Source organism: Lepisosteus oculatus, chromosome 10 (assembly GCF_040954835.1).
Source record: "Lepisosteus oculatus isolate fLepOcu1 chromosome 10, fLepOcu1.hap2, whole genome shotgun sequence".
Classification (NCBI taxonomy): domain Eukaryota; kingdom Metazoa; phylum Chordata; class Actinopteri; order Semionotiformes; family Lepisosteidae; genus Lepisosteus; species Lepisosteus oculatus.
The window spans coordinates 16192740-16213705 of record NC_090705.1 but is presented as its reverse complement, the minus strand read 5'-3'; the positions used below and the strand labels follow the sequence as shown (position 1 = coordinate 16213705).

Sequence of the window (20966 nt, the reverse complement as noted above, 5' to 3'; positions counted from 1 at the left end):
TATTTTAGGATTTTCTCTTGACTGGCAGTTTTCCTGTAAAAGAGTATCAGAACAGGTGGCCAAACATTAATGAAGTATGACAATATTTATTCATTTAATATATACTGTAGTGCCTATATGCTTAGGTATATAGCAAAGTGCGTGCACTAACAAGGAAAATTATTCCCAGTGTTACAACACTATAGTAAGACTTCATATAGTATGTTCAATTTTGGTCACCATATCAAAAAAACTGATTATGGCTTTAGATAGAATATAAAAAACAGCAAAAAGAAAGGTTCCTGGGCTCAGACAATCGTGACAAGTGATGAAATTATATAAAAAGATGAAAGTATGTGAAATTCCAAGATGCTCATGAAGGTCCAACCCAGGTCACGCTCTTTCACATTCAGTGAAACAAGGACACAGAGTGGCAATTACAAACTAAAAGTGGAAAGCCAGCTGTGGTGAATGGACCAGGAATTCCAATATTGCAGTTGAGTTCTAAAGCCTGGGCTCCTTAGAAAAAGTTAGATTTAGCTATTTAACTACCAAAATTGCAAGATATGTTGAATGTCCTTCTCTCATCAACCTACTGCAGGATAAGTAAAAAAAGAAGCTTAAACAAAAAAATAATAACACTTAGTAGTATGATAGTGTGCATGTATGTAGTGTGTTTAGTTATATATTTGCTCATGATTAATTAATATTTAAACATGTGAGTTTTGCTACTAAAGTGGAGAGGGACCTCTTTGAGAATGACCTGGCTTGATCATTCATGCCTAGTGACAACCTATCGGGTGTTGTCAACCTTAGCAATGACTGAAGCTGCTGGCTGAAATGGAGAACAAAATAACAAGAGCACAGTCCAGACATGGCTGCACTGCACTAATGAGCCCCAATCAGGGCAAAACCGAAGGAAATAATGGCATCACTTTCTGGAGCTTCAATTTATCACTCACGTCTCTGAAAGCTGATGGATCTGTGAGACCAGATGGTACTTGCTCTGGGAAACAGACATTGTGTATACAAAGCACTAAACTGTGTCTAACAAATCCTAAGGGAAAAAAACATCCCCCGAGACAAAAATCACAAATATGTGATGTACAGTGTTTTTTTTTTTAAGTGGCACACAATACTGAAGCTACGAGCTTCAAATATACTGTATCGTATTAATCAACAGAAACAATAATATTAGGTAACTGATGAGATTATCTAAGTTATCTTAAGGTGATAGCCCCTGGGACTTTAGAGAGCATTCGCTCCTGATTAGTTTGTTAGTCATACGTTTTTTTTTAGGTAGATTTATGAAGATAAAATTCTGACCAAAGGAAAATAGCAACTAAATAAGACACTGGAGTTATATACTGACATTTAGAGAGAGAAAGATCAATTTATTAGCCATTTACAATTTCTTGCATTAGGAATTAGTATTTTCACATACCCCAGCTTGCTCTCCATGAGACACAGACAGGGAGAGAGAAGCCTGGGGTCAGAGCACAGGATCAGCCATTGTACAGCACCCCTGGAGCACTCAGGGTTAAGGGCCTTGCTCAGGGGCCTAATGGAGTAGGAGCCCTCTGGTAACCATGGGATTTGAACCAGCAATCTTCCGCCAATAGGTGCAGAGCCTTAGCCACAGTGCCACCACCTGCCCCATCAAATAACATACCACATACTGTGGGTCTCTCCACTCATTTGTAGTGTATTTAATTTCTCAGTACATGTATTTCGTAGACGAAGGTGAGGACTCAGATCTGGTGTACATCTGATGGTCGGTCTGGAAGATGGAGCTGGGCAAGGTGCCGTGCTTCAACCATTTCATTCTGTTTTTTTCTTCGTACTTTTATTATTATTCAGTCACATAACAACTTGCACAAAGTTATGATGCATTAATATAAAATAAAAAATACCACACCTTGATTAATGGGCTAGGGGCAGCACCGGTTTGCACCAGGTGCTTACCAGGACCGGCTGGTAGACCAGACCCCAAACTGGAAGAAGCGGTTAGGAAATCGATGGATGGGATGATTGGGCCACATTTTCAGAGTGGCGCTAATGTAAATACCCTGTGGCTCCATCTACCTTGTTTACGTTGAGTGACAGTTTCACCTTTCTGCGCAGGGGTGAAATAAAAGCTCAAAAGGAATTAAAAAAACATATCAGGCTTTATATCTTCAATATGTTTTGTGTTCGATTTCACGTTGTCTCCAAGCATCCAGTATTCCTGTTTCTCGCACCTCTTTCACTGACGGTTGTGAGACAGGGCCTGTTGAAGTGAGCCGACACATGCTAAGGCTGCACACTGATGAAATTAAACCCTGCACATACTGGCAGTAAATCCTGGAGTAAATTTGCAAACCATTCAACACCACACACTATATACTCTTGATTACATCGTTTTTCTTTTACTAGTCTATGTTTCAGTATCTCTCCTCTAAGCCATAGTACATACAGAGAAGCCCATAAAACATAGACACCCCCCCACACACACACACCCCAACTCCGAATGTGCAACCTGCAAATGTGAGCCCCGCGCTGCAGTTTCCTGAAGACGAGAGGATCTCAGCGCACAAAAGCCACATGACTGTCAGGCGATGGAAAAAGCTGAGCCCGCAGCCTTCAGGCTTGGTGAGTGCGCGAGCTGTCGGCTTCGCCAGTCAACTGAGGTCAATTTGAGAGATGAGCTGGCATCAAAGATCTGCGAATGGAAAAAAAAAACCCTAAATCAAAGGCTTTGTGGAGCTGTCCTACTGAAAGCAGGCTGCACCTCGGGTTTATTTTTGAGCTGAAACATTCGATTTCCTGCTGTCAAAAGAAAATGTGTTATGGTTACCTAACTGCACACGGATGTGTTCAGTTAGCGTGCTGTTCGCATGAAGCAATTCATACTGCACCAAACCACAAGAGCTAAGGGTACCTCCACCCTGCGCTTGGCACCCTCACTCCTTCATAGAGCCCAAGGCTGCTTACAATTAAAATGCACTATATTTCTATCAAGATATAAATAACGAATCCCAAATGTCAAGGCTCTTCCAAAAGGTTATTGCAGTTGCGAGCCGGCCAACAGAAAAACATTAACACAGTGGATGGCTTTGTCTTCTGGGCAGTGCTTGGATTTCTAATGTCAGACATAAAACCTAGCCATATAGGATCTTGAAAATATGCTTTGCGAAACAGATTCCAGATCTATAAAAAAATGGCCTTAGCAGTAGAGTTTGTTTCTTGCATTCTCGCCAGCTTCTACAAACCGAAGGCCGCAATTGGCATTTGTGAAGCCATCTGTTATTTCATTAATGTATGTATGTAATGTATTTCTTAATATGAGCAAAAGGGGTCAAAAAGAGAAATAGCTTTTGAGATGACAGCGTGATAGTAAAGCCTTGCTCTCTACCCTTGAGCCCCATTGAGCATCTGTGGGACAAACTCGGCTCTAGAGGCAATGTTTATCAAAGATCTACAAGAGAAATGGGGCAGGAGCCCAGAATACAGTAACCATGTCCTCGTGCAAAGCAGGCATCATAGATATACAGCTTGTATTTGTACTGCTTCCAGCGCTGGCCACATGGGACAAGCCTGTGATGTGTCTCTGTATAACCCCTGTATAACTCTGTATAGATCCACTCATGCACATGCAATGAAATGTTAGCGCACCTGTGACAAAAAAAGCTTTGTGATTTTCCTTGTAACAACTTTGTGAAAAGCAGTTTCTTTGATGCTCGGTATGTGTTATTAATTTACTTAATTTAACATTTTTCCACTGTTATTTTATATATATATATATCCACCTGAAGGCGCGATTGCTAGTTTTGTGAGTTCTCACAATTTTACTCACAGCTTCGAACCCTGAAACCACACTTTGGTGTTTTAAGATATGACAGACTACTCAGCCCCATGCAGGAGGTGTAGCACCAATGGGAAGAGAGACACATTTCCCGGTAACAATCCCTTTAAACACAGTGGTTAGCATTGCTGTCTCGCAGCACCAGAGCTCTGGGTAAAATTCCAGACCTGGGGTGCTGTCTGTGTGGAGTGTGCATGTTTCCTCACGGTAGTTAATTGACCCTGGTGTTTGTGTGTGTTCTGCGATAAACTGGTATCCTATCCTAGGTGTACCCTGCTTTGCACCCATTGCTTGACAAGATAGTCTCTGGCTCCCCTTCGACCTTGTTTTGGATAAAGTAGTTAGAAAATGGATGGAAAGATGGATGGAATTTCCTCGCAAAAGCACCAAAAGCCTGCCAGCACCTGAGAATTTGTCACTGTGTCACCAGGACGCGAGATGGTGCTTTCCAACTTATCCCTATCCTGCCCTCAGTGGCAATGCCTAGGAAATCCCTGTTGCATTCAGCTCATGACATGACTCAGGCCCAGAGCTCAGTCTTTGAGCCCCGTTATCAGGCTATTACAATTAAGCATGCAGCTGCAATGGCAAAAATCATTATAAAGATTGAAAAAGTTAACAAAACAAAGGTTTTGCGAGCTGGCCTCATGGCACTAACAGGTAGAGGGGGATTAGTCCATCAGAGCTGCCTCGTTTCTCAGTGGCACAGCGCCCCCTGTGGCCGCCCGGGCACTTGCAGGCACATGCTGCTGTTGGTGAGGGCCTTGCCTCTCCTCCAATCAACACTGAACATCCTGAACAAGACTCCATGTCATGTGTTAAACACCATTAGCTTGAAGGTAGGTGGCTTGGGGGAGTCTGCCTGGTCCTCCTTGATCTCCCGTGTGCAGTCACGGGCTTCACGAAAATAGACCACTGGCTCTTCCAAATCAGCAACAAAAACAACGGGCCATTCGAAAAACTGGAAAAATTAATCCCAAAAAAGTTTTTTAGAAATATTGTGCTGTATAAAAACGTACACCTTTCGTAAGCCTTCCCGAACCATGAAGAAGAGCACAGTGGCCAAGGGAAATGAATTATATTTGAACAATTGTCCTTTCCAGAAAAATAAATTAAAAAACACGATCAGTGTTCATGACGTCACATGTTCCATAGACTTTTATATAACAGTTTTCAGAACAGCCTATCGTCCAACGTGGTCTGTGTAATCTTGTCTGTGTTACTGCTTGTTCATAGAGCCTGAAGCAGATTTATATAACATGCTTTAAATAGTATCGCTTTAAATAGTAATTTCTTTACCTGGAATAACATTTCCCTCCCCACTCCGGGTGCTTGGTGTGGATATTCTGTTTCAAGTCCCACTGTAAGTATAGTTTCAATATTATTATTGAAAGAGCTGACAGAGGTTGATGCAATTGGTGGGTGTCACTCACTGTATCGCACTGCAATAGTCCATAATATATTATTAAATTGAAAACCTTTCTCCTAAAATGGAATTTTAATCTAATTTGTCATTTACACCGCTGCCAACCCCAATCCCAGGCAAAACATGGTCTAGGAGAATGCTTGTACAACATGCTTGTAAGGGGGTTCAGAAACCCACATGCATCAGTCCCTTATCCGAGACCTCCTTGTGCATTATTCCAGTCTACATTGACACCTTTCTTCTCCAGTCTTGGGTGGTTAGAGTCTGGAACAAGCCACCCAGCTTGGCCTCCCCTCATTTGTAACCTTAATTATATTCTCACAGTACTTTGAGTTTGTATAACCTGCCTTGACAGTATTCTCCTTTGGCACAGAAGTGCAATAGCTTCTCTGAAGCCTGTTCTCAGAAAATGGGAACACTCTTTTGGCTCTGAAAACACTTTGTAAGGAACAGGTTTTTCTATAAAGTTACTTTTCAATTTAAAGTCAAGTGCTGTAAAGTCACTAATAGCATGACTAAATGCTGCCATATTTTCCAGACAGAGAATTAAAAGAGAATTACATCACAGTGCACATTTTAGAGAACATGTGTGTGCTTTTAATATTTTCAAGGGTGGCAGTGCTGGACTGGGAACTGAAAAAGAAAAATAGTTAACATGAGCAGCACACACCGCACTGATTATCTGAAGCAAAGTGTTAAAAGATGATGAATTCATGAAGATAACATCATGAGACGTCTGCAGTAACCCTATCAGTCTTTAGTCTGTGGTGTTTATCTGGGCAGACTGTACTCTTCCCTGGTGTTGTTCATAAATTGTCAACCTGTATCCTTTCAAATCATACATCAAGGTTCTTGAAGTATGATGTCATGGTAAAGCAAATTGCGGCATGAATGGATCCATCAATAACTATAATCAGCAACACTTCAAAGATGAAGCCATGCCTACTTATATGGATCCCGTGTGAAACACAGTTTTTACAAATCACGTATTAATTCATCCCTCTTACTTCGCTGCAATGCAAATATTCAACTCTTTTGACCATTAGTCAGTACAAATTGTTACTGTGCCTGGCTGCACACTTTTAATGAAATTTTCTTAGTATTTCAGAGTGTGCATAATGGGTCAGGCACTGTGACATCCTAGCACCATGCTGTACACAAATACTTGTGTATACTTGATACTTGTGTGTCAAAGCTTAAAAGCATTGTCAAACACAGAATAAGAAATGGCAAAGGCTTAGCATGTCTGGACTGCTTTCTGTGTTTTCTAATTTCTGGTTTATGTTTCCAATCAGTTTAGGAGGATTTGTTCAATTTTGTTTTCACTTTGACATTATAAAGTGTTTAATATCGATCAAGAGCAAAAAATCCCAATTAAATACATTACGGTTCCTTCCTGTAATAAAATAAAATGTGAAAAAGCACAAGGGGGTGAATACTTTTGATAGCCACTGTATCCTTAGCAATAGCCTCCTGGTAGCCAAACCCACATGTCAAAAGAAAGGCTGGCATCAACATTCTGTTGTTACAGGGCCCCCAACACTTCAGAATGACACGCCAATTTCAAACCATAGTTTTCAAGTTTTTTAATTTAGACTTTTTCACTAAATATTGTGATCAGACCTCACTTTATTTTTAGTATAAAACAAGCCTCTACAAGCGTTGGAAAGAAATTGAATGTTTCCCTGTTGTTTCAGCATTACACAAATTCTTACTAAACTTGTCTAATTGGGGAAACAATTAATAGGCTGAATTCAAAGGGAGCTGCTTTTTAGTTTTTTTTAGGTTTTAGAGTACATGCTGTGCAATGACAAATTCTCACTTTCTCAGAGTGTTAATGTGCTGGAATTATGACAGTTTCATAGGATGTTATTATAAAACTCTAAACTCAGGTTAAAATATAAAGTTGAATTTATTTTTGTTTCATTGTAGCTTCAGGTTATGTGTATAAAATTCTGTAGCTAATGGCAAAAAAAAAATATTTTCAAAGAATACGCGTAGCGCAAGGCATAGTTAATATACAAAAGCACTGTGGTCGTGTTGCATTCGGAATACCTGAAACATAACTACTTTCCCTCAGAAACCACAGGTCCTATTAATTCTGCCTCAACAGAAGAAATTAAAAGGGTAACTCTTCTCAGTAATTGGAGAAGAGCAGCAGCTGGGTTTTTCCCCCAGGTGTTTGCTGTCCCAAGGCGGCTTTTCTGTCACTTGACAAAAAATGAGCTGTCACTGACACGAGACGTGAGAAGCTAAGGTGTGCCGTACGAAAACTGAGCCCTGCTGCAGTTCACTGCCAGAGTAAATTCCCTTTCATTTGTATTTGTATACAAACCTGGAAAAAAAGGAGAATGCTTGGGGTGTACTGGTGTATCTGGCCAAGAGGAGGGGCACAGTCTGAGGCTGATTGAGTATATTTGTAGAAGTGGGAAGGTCAGAGTGAAGCTCTCCGTGAAAAGTGCAGACTGACTCCATCAAAGTGCAGCAGAGGGATAAGAATGTGTAGGCCTTTCTTGTCTGAGAACGTCAAGGGCTTTTGTTTGAAGAGAACTGAAGGAAGGACAAGATAACCTTGTTCGGGGATGAATTCAAACAACTTATCGCTCTTTACTAGGAACAGCTAGGTCTCCCAGGCCTGTGGAAACAACATTTTGTAATTTATGGTGGCCCAGGGAGACAGCCAATTAACCCACTCCTCAACAGTGTCAGAGAGGAGGCTCTTGAGTTGAATGGGCAGAAAGCACAGAACAGCAGAAAATGATATATATATATATTCTGTAATTAAAGCATAATACAGACACCGAACAGACTGAGAATATTTTTGTTTCCAAAGGCTATTTTTGTCTTTGTCCTGACAGACCTTCCGGACCTTTTAGAGTTAAAAGGTTATAGATTAAAAATATGTGAACGCAAAACAGGAGATTAAAAATAAACTGGAAAATCAAGTGAAAAAAAAAAAGCAGGCGGTGTGTAAGGAGCGTGTTTTAAAAAAAGAAAAAGAAAATGTGACATCATTTTAAAGTTTATAGCTCAGAAAGGCTTAGAAAAACCCATCAATTCATGAGATTAATGGGGCTGGGAATGAATTATTACAGTTTTGATCTTGTTTAATCCATACAGTAAAAAAAAGATAGTAAGCCCATAACTGTTTCATGCCCAACAGAAGAATTGCCATTGCAGCTATGCTATTGTTTTCCAAAGGCTTTCCCTGTATAAAAGGAACTATAAAACATCATTCCACTTTGGGGCTGGCTGTTTCAAAATATGCATCTGGAGTTTGCTTGACCTGATCGGGCTTCTGGAACCCCATCCATGGGCCATTCAGATTCCAAATCACTAAGCTCCTTAAGCAGAGCTATTTCACCAGCAGTCCGAGGAGCCCGAAGCCAACAGGCTTAAGTCATTCGACTGACAAGCTGTAGGTTAGGAGCCCAGGGGTGGGGGGTGGGGATTTACAGTGAGTTACAAAAGGCAGCTAACGATTGCGTTTGGGAGGTTCGCATTAGGAAACCTCAATGCCATCATCAATAGCCTCAGGGCTGAGAGAAAACAAGTGCACTAGAGGTGGAGCTGCCTGACAGCTATTGAACCCCATAGCCATTGAGGGCAATGACAAGCTCAAGGAAGAGGTGCCCGGATTACGGGCAGCAGGGATACAGAACTTGGGAAAACCTGGAGGTGGAAGGAACAGACCCCTTCTGTTGGTAATGAGAGCTTTTGTGCTTCACAAGGGATTTCGGAGAGAATGCGTGCGGCAGGGATCCACCTCAAGGTGCGATGATTTCAACAGAGGCAAAAATGCTCTCCAAAACGTGCGTGTTTGCGACAGCGCCGCTGGTATGACCTTTTCCTGGGAGGAGCTTTTGAAACGTCAGTCTGATTCTGCTTTTATTAAGCTCACCTTAAAATAAATCGGTCTCTTTTACAACAGGGATAATCCGACCATACAATGCAGAACTTCAGGTACTGTTTTATCTTGTCACTTTATGCCCACTTAAACCTGTGAAAATGATAAAATACATGTCATAATTAATTGCATCTATGACGTGTGCTTTGTCCCAAAGGATCCCAAAGCACTTCACATCCACCACTGAAGTGTGGCATCCCAGTCATTCTGCACCTGCAGCTACACGTCACAGCAGATCAGGTAAACAAGAGAGAAATTGCTTCACTGATTCAATAATGGCGAAGTGAAGAGTCCTGTGGGATTGTTATTGACCAAGCAGTCAGGACCTCAGTTTAATCTCTCATCAGTAGGACGGCACCTCCAACAGCACAGTGTCCCCCAGGTCACCATATCGGGGTACTGGTTCGGAAATTCTGTTAGAGTGGGAACAGTTTCACCTACTGGTCCACATATACCACCACAGCAGCAAACTGTTTTTCTTTCCTGTTTCCCCATCCTTGACCAGGTCCTGCCTTGCTTATCTTCTGAGATCAGTCTGGAAGTTTATTACACTGCTGTTGGTGATATAAATCAACATTATCCAGGTGGGGCTCCACACTAGTGGTGGTGGAGGGGAGTCCCCATTAGGTGTAAAGTGCTTTGAGCGGAGTGTCCAGAAAAGCGCTATACAGCATAAGTGTAAGCAATTATTACTATAAACAGTGAACTGTTCAAACCGAGTTTTTTGAAGGCGTGTTTCAAAGATCCAGCTCGAAACGATAAATGTTTTGTTTTACAGAATCAACTTCATACTGAAATATGTTTATGACATGGAAAAATTGCATAAAGACCTATAAAACCAACCAAGAACAGGATACAGGCCTTTAAACTTCCACAATTGAATATTCTGCATAGTACAGGATGAACGTTTACCAGTTCATGTTCAGAGATGAGTAAACTCTGGGGTGAAAGTCAAAGAGTCTATGACAGAATCATTTTGGCAATGAAGTGATACTTCATTTGTTTGGACTTCTAAGTTTCATTAGTGCAGTGGACTGAAAGCCAAGTTCAATTCAATTCAACTTTATTGTCATTATACTTAAACAGGTGCATAGTATAATGAAAAGTGTTTCTCATTAGTCACTCAGGTGCAGTATATAAATAGAACAGAAGATAAGACAATAGACAGTAACACAATAACAATAACAGTAACGTGTAATAACATTACATAAATAACATGTAATCAAGTAATCAAAACTGTGCAAAATTCCGCAGAGAAAATATAACAGGACAAAAACAGTGCAAGGTAATTCTTGGAACAGTGCAAAAATAGTATGGTTAAAAATAGTATGGCTAATTAATAAATATTAAATATTACGACCGGTACAGTTTTACTGGGCTATCGAGGGGACAGGGGACAATTTCGGCTTAAGTGTGTATGTAGTGGTTTAGGAATCAGCTAACTGTACCTGTAATTCAGCAGTTACTCTGTATTATGTCTGCTAAGAGCCCTCTTCTACTGACTAATTGATTGAGGTTCTGTGTAACCAGTCACATATTTCCTCATGAAATTTTCCATAAAGACTAGATGGTACAATGTGGCAACCCAGATTCATTTTAAAAAGATTCCACTGCAGAAAGGGTTGAGGGGAGGGGTGCGTGCATTTATTATAGATACACTCGTTTATTCAAATGCCTCCTTTGGTTCATTATTACTGATATTATGGATCTGTTTTAAAAGAGTTGGAAAGGTTAAGAAAAAGTGCTTTTGTAACACCCTGTGGCTTGTTTTAATTTACTGTAGTCTCCATGGAGCACCTGGGAACTTTCAAAGGCTCATTGACACTAAACTAGAGGGTCCTGATGATATTACACAGCCAGACCTCATGACATGAAATGAGGCTTCAACCAAGCGAAGGATGTTTCTACACAGTTGCAGCAGCCAGGGCAAACTGCTACAACTGGTAAATGTCTTGGGAGTCAACAAAACATTAAACCCTGAAACAAAATTGCCATTTACTTTACAAACAGAATCCTGTAATACAGGAACTAGTGAGGGATTGTATTAAATGTTTGTGAAAGTGCCCCAAAGTATACATTAGCAAGGCAACAGTGGGCACTATATACACCACAGGAGTATATTTTGTGCTGTTAATGTTTTGCTTCATCATATAGTAATACTCTACTTATCGGATAAGTGTACAACAGGAAATCAGGATGTCAACACACAAGTACAAGGTTGTCTGAATCGAATTTATAATCGAATATATAATTTATAATGTTAAATAATTGGTCTAAACACTTAATTAACCGTACTGGTTTAAATTGTTTCTCCTTGCCTTCAAATAGTTTCTAGGTACTATACTCCAAACTCAATGGACTTTGAGAATCAGAGGTTGACACACTTTCTTTACTTTGCTCCTATATCATTAACTAATAATTTAAATTTAGCTGAGTAATAGCTTATAAATAACGATTAAATAATTGAACATTATTTATTAATCTTCAATGGTAATTCCACATGCTATTATGTCTGCAAATTTAATTTAAAAATTTGTTTTTATTCACCTCACCATGCCTGTCGGGCATAATAATCCTAAAAGCCCTGCCCCTACATCCTTCAGAACATGTTTTGTTAGCCTAAATAATGAAATATTCTTCACTTAGGGAAGTTATCAATTCTTTTTATTACTAGAACAATTCCTCAGGTGAGGTTACCAAAACTGCGTGGCAAACAGATTTCCCCAGAGACTACTGTAAATCATAAAGAGGTGAACATGCCATAATGTCTTTGTTTGGATTTGTACCTAAAAAATCCCTGGGATGCCTTTTCCCCAAACCCAAACCAATAATTGTGTTGGAATAACGCAGCAGGATAGCTCAATTGCCAGCAGTCCACAAGTAATCACCTTTTTTCTTATTAAGATTAAAATTAACTCACTCTGCTGGCATTATCTCGGCACTTTCTGTAAATTAAAAGATGGTGCGTTTGAAATTAAGGTTTCAGTTCCCTGATCATGAATGTTTCCGTATTTATCAGTCATTAGTGCCTTTAAAGATTCATATTTCTTTTAAACGAATTACATGCGGGGGGAGGACTCTGTTTCTCACAGGAGGATGTGAGTTTACAAGCCCTGATGTTAAAAAGGATGTGACACTTTGACTGTCATGCAGAGAGATTGCTGAAACATTTGCTTCACTGTAACGACAATGGCTTCACTGACCACTCAGTAGTATAAATTAGCTTTAGTGTTTATGCTCTTTGAGACAATTCTTTGATTGTCTCAGTGGGGCTCAATCTTTTTCAAACCTTTTATTTCCTGCGGAAAGAAATGGTAACCTTTGTGTCATCCGTCATGTTGCGTCTGAGAACACAACACGTATAATGAAATCAGCAATAAATTGTCTACTAAAAGCCTTTCCTGGTCAGGAAGTCGACAGCAGTAGTGGTGATCGTGAATCATGTAGGACCAAGTGTAACTACAGTGTGCATGCCATAGGTAAGTACAAAGCTGCTGTTATCCATCTGTGACACATACAGTACCTGCACTGTCTGATTTCACCCTGCGCAGTAATTTAAATGTCATGGACTGATCATTTTGCAATCTACAAACTTGCCAATCCTTCCTCTGGTTTGATGAGGGGACACACTATTTCCCAGGCCAAGAAGCAATGCAAAAATGTAAAGATTGATTCCAGTGCATTCCAGTGCATGGACCTGAGCGTCACTTTGCTTTTGTTTAACATCCTGGATGTTTCTGTCATTAAATCGGAAAAATATCAAGTTTCATCCAAGTCTTCTTGGACAGATCATTAACTCTGAAGCATCTACCAGTGGGAAAAACTCATACTTAAGTAATAACACATTGTGCAAATGAAAGTTGTTCATATTTCATAACAAAAAGAAATGTATCTTTCAAGAGATGCTTTGAATTTAGGTACAAACACAGACTCTAATGGTGTACACTTCTGTAGCAGTAATAGGATCTACAGTGCAACAGATGTTGGACCTGTATGTATAAAAACTGCACTCTTTTTTAACTCGCCTACAAGTGAATTCATGGATTCTCTAAGAGACACCAGGGGACAGTGAAATAAGCAAACATTTTATGAGCCATCTTTGTAAGACCCGAGTTGTCCCTTCTCAAAATTCAGCAGCAACATTTATCTATTTGAAGAACAAAAACAGAACTCGCTTTCTTGCAAAACGGTTTCTCTCAATATCCCCGACATCCCTGGCAGTAATAATTAATAATAATAATTGCTTACACTTATATAGCACTTTTCTGGACACTCCACTCAAAGCGCTTTACAGGTAATGGGGACTCCCCTCCACCACCACCAATGTGCAGCATCCACCTGGATGATGTGACGGCAGCCATAGTGCGCCAGAACGCTCACCACGCATCAGCTATCAGTGGGGAGGAGAGCAGAGTAATGTAGTCAATTCATAGAGGGGGATTATTAGGAGGCCATGATTGATAAGGACCATAGGAAATTTGGCCAGGACGCCGGGGTTACACCCCTACTCTTTTCGAGAAACGCCCTGGGATTTTTAATGACCACAGAGAGTCAGGACATTGGTTTTACATCTCATCCGAAGGACTATGCCTGTTTACAGTATAGTGTCCCTGTCACTATACTGGGGCATTAGGACCCACATGGACCGCAGGGTGAGCGCCCCCTGCTGGCCCCACTAACACCTCTTCCAGCAGTAACCTTAGTTTTTCCCAGGAGGTCTCCCATCCAGGTACTGACCAGGCTCACACCAGTACTAAGGTGCACCCATCTTCTGCCCATCCCACCCCCTGACTTGTGCAACAAGGCTCATTCTGTGGGAGCTTGTTGGGGTGACATACACCTTCCAGAGCTCCCAATCCTCTGGGCTACCTCATGTGTCATTGGCGTTCCCCTCGCCAAATAAAATAATAAAAAAGAAAGTGCTGGAAGTTGGAAAACTGGGAAGATGCCTAAGGGATGGGAGATCGAATCCCTGGCAGGGGAAAAACTGCCCTGTCCATCCAACACGTGCACAAGTGTTTTCAATTCCCTTACAAAATCCAAACCAGCAATGAAAGAAATGTACAGAAACACCACATGCCCATGATGTGTGCTCAGCCATGACAAGGTCACAGCACTATTTTGTAAAGGGAATAAACCTCCTGTGTAACAAAGTAAAAAACATCAATGGTTATAAAGCCTGCTGGAAGTCCTCAAACTCTTGTGCTTGTGACGCTTGTCAAAATGCTTGTGATGTGTTTTTCACTGTGTTGTCTGACCTTAGGTTTATCTTAAAAATGGGAAGAAATGCTGTATCACCCTGAACTAGCATATGGGATGTCAGGCCATAGTATTATGACTGTTCTAAATGTGTCTTTCCAAGCTAGCATCACTGGATTGAAAAATCTCAATTGTACCCACTTTGCCTGTACCCCTCACCTGGAACAGAGGACTACTGGATGGATGTGCCTCCTTACTGAAAGACACACACAAAAAGAAACCAAAACTACTTCTGTGAGCTGTTCAACTGGTCAGGCAGAGCAAAAAAAAAAAGCCCTGAAGAAAATAAGGACACTACTATTAGAGAACTTGCTGACTGTTGTCTTTTCTCTCTTTCTCTCTTTTTTTAAGCCGCAGTGAATTCCAGCTCATTCTTTCGCCTCGTTTTCCATTCACACTCAGCGAGGGGCATCTGGCAGGCCTTTAAATAAAGCCGCACGTGCTGTAATCCCCGTGAACACATGGCCTCTTTTCGCTGTGCTCCAGAGCAGGCCTGTGCTGCCTGTTCTCCTGCAGCCGCCAGGACCTGGGAACTGCGAGCTACACAATGGGGCACAGCGATCTCAGCCCTACGCAACGTTTTCAGGCTCCCCGTCCAGGTTAATTAAGAAACACCCCCCTTAACTGGGAGCGAATTCCCCTTCAATTCTGCTTCAAAGCATACGTCCCAGCAACCAAACATCTTAGAGCAGCGTAGCTCATGTAAACATTGTGATTCTTATGTCATTGGCAGTTGGCCCATATTTTATTTTCAGGCTTCTCCAAATGATGGCTTGTGTGCGATGTGTGACATACCCTTCCCCTAAACGTGTTTGTCTCCACCTCATTAGCACTGCTCCCGGGGCCTAGTGCAGCCAGAGAAGCACACTGAACACTGCAAGACATGTTTGCAGGAATAGCAAAAGCCTCACAACTGCAGGGGGTAACCTCCTACATTCTCTTCATGGACATGAGTCGAAGAGGGAAGTGAAGGAGGAAATAAGCAGAATCAATGTGAAGTTTCAGTTTGTGAACCTTTTGTTTTATACTCCTAAGTGCGGATTTCTGACAGAAGCACTCAACGCTTCTATTTGAATGAAACCAAAAGAAACCACTGCAAACACCAATGTACTATATTCAGACAATCAATCTAGGTCTGACAGGGGTTACAGGGTATTACAGCAAAGATCATGGGGCTGAACCAGCAGCAAACCAACTGTAGATGGAGTATCACTCACAACCCACAAAAACTTTCAGCGGTTACTGTCTTGCAAATCAAGCCCCAGAAGATTGCACTGAAAATAAATTAGCTTTTCAAGTAATTGAATTCTTCTTTTCAATATATACATATGCAGAGCATTTTACTAGAATTAATCCTCAATAATCTACTTTTAAATGATTGTAATTCCTATTGTCTTAATTCATTGTTTTTAATTTCAATAACTAAAGTACCTTATTTAGGTTTTTTTTTTACAACATGCAAACTAGGCATGATATTATTTATGAGCGACCTAATTATATTATTTGTCTGTGCTAACCTAGAATTTTGTGCTTCGGGTAAAACAAGAGTTTTAATTAGCTGGGAATAGGACCAGGTGTGAATTGTATCTGCTTGGTTGCTTGCGTGTCTTGGAAGCCGACTCCATACCGTGAGAGAAGCGCGCCCTCTGCTGTCCTCTTGGTGCACTGCAGTGAAGTGCTTGGAAAAAATGGCAGAGCAGAAACCCAAAGGAGCCAAAGCAAATTTAAAAAATCAGTCAGAATACAAATGTAAGGAACATTATAGGTTAGTTCTAGAAAATGCATAGAAAAGAAAAACACAGACCGTTCCGTTAGGATATTTCTGTTCTCCCCCCCAAAAAAAGGCTACCAGGAAATCTCTTAAAGCAAGATGGCTATAAGGCCAATATATAATTAATATATTATAAATTAACCAATAAAATGTAATAAAATACAAAGAGCATAATATATTATTATTATTATTATTATTATTATTATTATTATTATTATTATTATTATTATTATTATTAAGTATTGTGAATATATATATATTTCACTTTGGATAAAAGCGTCAGCCAAAAAAAAGTAAATCCTAGTATAAACTCACTTTTCTAAATTCCACGCACGGAGACGCAGATGGGGAGGGTCACGTGAATGAAACGCACAATATTAATAATTAGCTGTACGTGTATACTAACATGTAAAATACTGGTGCTAGTCAGCCCATTAGTAACTGTATGTTCAGCCAGTTTTGCCCAACCCTTCCCATCATGTCGTCCGCGTGACGTCACAGGCGCTGTGCGTCACACACCTGAGAAGCTGAGCTGCGTGGCGGCAGTGTTTCACCGTGAAAAAACGTCAAGCGCACGTTCGGGACAAGGAATCTGATCCGCTGTGTAGCAATCGTACATGGTGCCGTTCGTTCACATTCTTCAACCATGCACAACAGAAAGGAAGAGGTATCTAACCGTTTTTAACCAGATCGGTTTTTTGAAGTGATTGTTCATTCCTGGATGGATCTGAATAGAGATAAATCTGACAAGTGTTGCTCAGAACAGGAGAAAACTATTTGTCTAAAATCTGATTGGTTTCATTCTCAACTGGTGTGTGAGTCATCCTGGGTATTCTTCACTTGCCCAGTGAAGCTCAGCAGCTTATTCCTTAGGGTTACTAAATGGTTTACTAAAACGTTTGAGACACACTATCTAAAACATCAATAAACAATGTCTTTGAAGCAATCTGTGACTCGTAAGCTTTTAATGAAGCCCTTCCTCACTTGATTTTGCTCAGACCACCCCCAGTCACACGGTCAAGGCAGCTGGTTGAGAGACAAGAGGCCTAAGAATCAAGAGAGTGGGCCTGTCTGTCCACTTTGAAGAGTTTCCATTCATTTTGTTCGGTTTTGCACATGTTCTCAATTTTCCTCTGTTTTCTCTGCCCTCCTGTAAAAGAGCAGGCTGGAGGAAAGGCCACAGAGCCCATGGGCAGGTCACTCGTTTGGAGTCTGGGTTTCATTTTCTCCATCTCTGATGTTAGCATTTGGCATATCAGAAATTTCAAAACACATTTTAAAACTCCACAAAAACTCCCATCTGCTGCCTTCTTTTGCGTGTCAGTATGACAGCGACTACACTTGATGTTTATTAATGTTTATTTTCGCTTGTACATTTGTTAAAAACCCTGCTGATTTCTAGCAGCTGTACAATGGAATTAAGAGGCAGTGTCATTTTCTCTTTATTGTCTTCACATCTTGCATGTCGGACAGATCTATATACAATAGCAGCAGTGTCTCCACCGCAGTTCAGAACACCAGACAGGTTACAGACAAGAGGAGGCCTTTCAAACTCTCCAGCCCGTTTGGTAGTTAGCAGCTAATTGATCCCAGGATCCCAGTCTTTTGCTCAAAGAAGCCAGGGTATCAGCTTCCACAACATGACTGGACAGCCTGTTTCGGACTCCCTCAATGATCTGCATGAAGGGCTGCCTCCTGTTCTCAGGCTTAAATGCACTTTAACACAGTTTCAACTTCTGTCCTCTGGTTTGTGTTTTACTGATCAAGGAACTGTTAATTCAGCAGTGGTGCTGATATAAGGCAACTAGATAGCCCAAAATGGGATGCAGGGCATCTATAGATGAAAGCAGTGGTTCTAAAAATCCGTCACCTTTTATTTGGCCTGTTATAAAGTGTTTTGGTTAAACCGTTTAGTCACTGCTTGGGATCTCCAGTTTTAAGCGTGACCTCATCAATCTTGCTCAGAGAGCAATCTTGCTTAGAGAACAGCTAATGTTCCCCCTTCCTGCTGCCCTCTGACCCGGAGCAGAAGATTGCGATGTGAAACCACAGCCCCGAGGACAGGATACACCTTCTCTGGTCTGACTGGCGCCCCGGCATGCTGGTTCAGCAGGAATTCTTGAGTGTCAGAGAGACTTGCAAGCTTGATTTTCCAGTTTATGGAAGAGAAATAAACATTTACCCCAGGTGGAGGACTTGATAACAGGTGTGCAAGATAATGGTTTCATTTCTAAATAAAAAACAAACAACACTATTTTCCCAGAGGCTTTAGAAGGTTTAGTAACCCCAGGAGGCCTCAGAGGTTTATTGACGGTGTACACAGAAATCAAACGGAGACTTTTTTGCCCCCATTAGCAGTGGATCTGCTATGACAGTACTTACAAAAGAATTGCAGACCTACAATTCTTTTTTAATGTTCATTAAATAGCAGTGCTATTGTTTATAATAGCTTAGCTGTAGTCTTCCATTTTAATTTAGACTAGGGGGTCTTTACTGAGAGGGAAAAGGGATTCGCCAGCCAGCCAAAAATTGACAACACCAGTTTTAAAAAATGCTATACCGTTTACATGTTGTATGTTTGAGTTGTTCGCTTGGCAAACATAGTTTTGCTTTGGAGCCTCGGACATTTATTTGTTCAAAACATTGTCCCGTGTTCTGTTTCTTAGGGTCTACTCACAGAAGCTGAACTATACAAATTCTTCTGAACATATTTGTGTCTCCACGGCTTCAAAACAGCAGGGCCTACTTGTGTCGACTGCCAGTAGTCTGTTTGTGGTTTCCCTGCACTAGACTTCATTACAGCTTCTGGGTGGCAGGGCATCCGGAGCAGAAAAACAGGGGGATGACCAGGGATGCTGTGCACAACCACTGCCCGCTGCTTTCTAGGCTGCGTCACGTTCATGTTGGCTGCAGGATCCGCTCGCGTGGAAGGCCTGTTTGACATTGCTCCTCTTCTGCAGCGAGGGCATGGGGCCTGGCTCATCCTCGGCCTTTAAACACCCCTATCCCAGTGACTCTGAGCACAGAAAACCGCATCCCCTCTTATTAACTGAATGACATAAACCGCAGTGTGTTTGTGTGTTTGTGTGCTTGTGTGTGTGTGTGTGAGCCCTGTGATGGACACCAGTCCACCAGTTCACCAGTCCAGGGTGGATTCCGCCTTGTCCCCCTGGCTTGCCTGGTTACGTTCTGGCCTTTGAAACCCCACAAACAATATACAACAAATCCCTTTGAAACAACACATTACGCATTTTGTAGTACCGTTTGTTTTTTTAGCTGCCTGTGCGCTTTTCTTATATTCTCATTGGAAGCCCCAGGCCTGCAGGATTCAGTTCAGAGCATTCTTTTGTACTCAACTCCAAACCGACTGCAATGTAGCAGAACAGTGACTCAGCCCAGGCTTAGCAAGAGTTTTCTCTTTACAAGATGGTTCCAGTGTGTCTCAGGGCTGAAAGTTTTCCTTCTCCAGCTTAGTTTGACCAGTTTAAGGGACACACAGCGAAAAGGTAATTATCACAAAATGAGAAATCAGAAAAAATCCTAATTACAGGCAATGCCATCACAGATTTGTTTGTTGAAACCTTTAAATGTAACTGCGTTTGGAACAGAGGGAAAACTCTACATTTTCCTAAGCAACCAGCTGGATGTTAAAGGTGGTCCACGTATGTCTGTGTCTGTGTTTATGAGTCTCAGTGTCTCGTGACTGGCAATAGCAAACGTATTTCTATGCTTAAAAAATTACTCCATTTTTAACTTCGACTTAAGAAATCCACTTACCTGAAGCAGTAAGCGAAATCCTCTTCCAGTCCTCTTCAGGAGCCATGTGTTCTCCTCTGTCTATGCAGGACTCCCAACACTATTTAGCAGCTGATTCACAACTCCAGGTAGAGACTGTTGCAATACGGTGGTGCTGGGAGTGCCAAATGAAAACAAGAAGCTCAAATGTCCAGCATCTGAATTTGTCTGTCACTTAACAGAATGGGTATATGAGTTCCAGAGTCTCATTTCACACAATCAGCCTATACATAAGTACACTGTTGTGTGAAAAACTATTTGAATGGCAGGTTACTGTAGGTTATTGTACTGTAAGTGAGGTGCCGGGCAATCTTCCATACAGAGATTGCATGAAAGGTGCTTGCTATGGAATAGATGTTGAAGGTTCGAGCTAGGGTTCATGTGACCATCCAACCGTGCTTGGGGTTCTCCGGGTGTCTCCAGGGGTAGGTTTGGGACCAGGTGTCAAGGGGTCTTTTAGACCCCTCTTAGGAGTCTGCAGGGTTGCGGCGAAGGCATTAAGAGACAGCCCACAGTCGGCGCCAACTCTGCTGTCAGGTCTACAGGATGAAGGCCTGATCAGTGGTCAGGTCTGAGGAGCCTGTCTGCGTTCCCTCATTGTCCCTATGCAGGGCGGGCATCAGTCAGCCCACATGCAAAGAAACAATCGGGGATTCCAAGAAAGGGTTTTAAAAATACTCCGGCGCTCTGTGGAACAACGCAGAGCACCAGAAAGCTGAAATCTATTACTGCGGGGCTGAAGAAAAACAAGAAAATGTTTTTGAACATTCCCCCCAAAATGGTGGAAAAATTAAGACCATAACGTGTGCTGGAGTTATTCAAAGAATTGTTTCTGAACAATGAGATGGGCTCAGTGATGTTGCTCCCAATGTAAATTAAAAACGACAACATTTGTGGTTTCGGATGATCCTCACTGTGATTTCAATACAGCGCGTGAGAAAGCCTTTGCATCTTAAAAGTGAACTCTATTAACCCACAAATTGAG

General features: G+C 41.4%; 1 long non-coding RNA gene across 1 annotated transcript; it reads right to left on the bottom strand.

Moving 5' to 3' along the window:
• Nucleotides 1-1347: 1347 nt before the first annotated feature.
• Nucleotides 1348-20050, bottom strand: LOC107078638 (uncharacterized). The gene is made up of 3 exons (XR_001479589.2): nucleotides 19964-20050; nucleotides 5123-5184; nucleotides 1348-2680 (listed from the first exon to the last, which is right to left on the bottom strand). It is a non-coding gene; the product is annotated as an uncharacterized lncRNA (long non-coding RNA).
• Between the last annotated feature and the right edge of the window lie 916 nt (nucleotides 20051-20966).